Source organism: Mandrillus leucophaeus, unplaced genomic scaffold (assembly GCF_000951045.1).
Source record: "Mandrillus leucophaeus isolate KB7577 unplaced genomic scaffold, Mleu.le_1.0 Scaffold2006, whole genome shotgun sequence".
NCBI lineage: Eukaryota > Metazoa > Chordata > Mammalia > Primates > Cercopithecidae > Mandrillus > Mandrillus leucophaeus.
Genome location: NW_012102040.1, coordinates 7,578 through 9,066, shown reverse-complemented (window position 1 = coordinate 9,066; position 1,489 = coordinate 7,578). Strand labels below are relative to the sequence as shown.

Genomic DNA, 1,489 nt, shown 5'->3' with positions numbered 1-1,489 from the left:
CTATATCACGGCCTGCCAGGACATGTGACTGTAAACAGAAGTTTTAACTTTTGAACTCAAAGAGGGTATGTGTTTGGGTTAATGGAAAGCTTCAGGACCCTCACAAAACATTACTAACAAGCAAATGAAAGGTGTATCTGGAAGATTAAGTTCTACCAGAGTCTTCATTTCAATGGGTCCAATAGTGCACTTAGGGAAATGACTGGGCATATTGAGGATAGGATGAGAGAAATGAAAACGCAGACTTCTATATTATTATTAACAGGCTTGTACCAAATATTCTCTGGGTGAATTTGGGTGACTGAAGAGAAGAAAGACACAGGAGTGAAATTCTGTGAGCAAAAGGGGGAAGTTCTACACTCAGACTGAGCCAACAGACTTTTCTGACCTGACAACCAGGAAGGTGCAGGATGCTCACTGCAGAGAGGAAGAAGCAGGTGGTCCCTGCAGCTGGAAGCCCAGCTCCCACCCCAGGTGCTTTGCATGTCCCTCCCAGCTGCCCTACCTTCCAGAGCCCATATCAATGCCTGGGTCAGAGCTCTGGGGAGGAACTGCTCAGTTAGGACCCAGAGGGAATCATGGAAGCCCCAGCGCAGCTTCTCTTCCTCCTGCTGCTCTGGCTCCCAGGTGAGGGGAACATAACCTGGTTTTGCATATCAGTGAAAACTCCTCCCACCTCTGCTCAGCAAGAAATATAATTAAAATTCAATGTAGATCAACAATTTTGACTCCACTCCTGATCTAGATTACATGAGTACGTTTCTGTTTTCTTTCCCATCTCAGATACCACCGGAGAAACAGTGTTGATGCAGTCTCCAGCCACCCTGTCTTTGTCCCCAGGGGAAAGAGCCACCCTCTCCTGCAGGGCCAGTCAGAGTGTTAGCAACAGGTTAGCCTGGTACCAGCAGAAACCTGGGCAGGCTCCCAGGCTCCTCATCTATGGTGCATCCAGCAGAGCCACTGGCATCCCAGACAGGTTCAGTGGCAGCAGATCTGGGACAGAGTTCTCTCTCACCATCAGCAGCCTGGAGCCTGAAGATTTTGCAGTTTATTTCTGTCTACAGCGAGTAACTGGCCTCACACAGCAATTCAACCTGAAACAAAAACCTCAACAAAACCATCAATGTTTACTAGATTATACCAGCTGCTTCCTTTACTGACAGCTAGTGTGGTGGCCACTCAGTTTTAGCATCTCTGCTCTATTTGGATATTTTGTGGTTCTAAAAAAAAAATCCTTGAACAATTTGCACTTTGATTCTTGGACTCTCTTCAACTGAGGCACCAGAATTCCAGGTTTCCTGAAATAATGTCTCTCTGTATGAATCCTTAAATAGCCCCAGTGGTTCTTCACTTTCCCAGTAGAAGTAGCTCAGTGCATGCTACACCGCTCCATTCAAATTCTACAACATTCTAAGTAGTAGAAAATTCTATTTATTTATGTAAATAGTTGACTCAGTAAAAGGTGTTCATGCGAAGATACTACCATGGC

General features: G+C 45.6%; 1 pseudogene across 1 annotated transcript; it reads left to right on the top strand.

The window, feature by feature from the left end:
• Positions 1-543: 543 nt before the first annotated feature.
• Positions 544-1,189, top strand: LOC105539219 (annotated as a pseudogene). The gene is made up of 2 exons (XR_001006015.1): positions 544-627; positions 784-1,189. The product of XR_001006015.1 is annotated as an Ig kappa chain V-III region VG-like (transcript).
• The last annotated feature ends 300 nt before the right edge of the window (positions 1,190-1,489 follow it).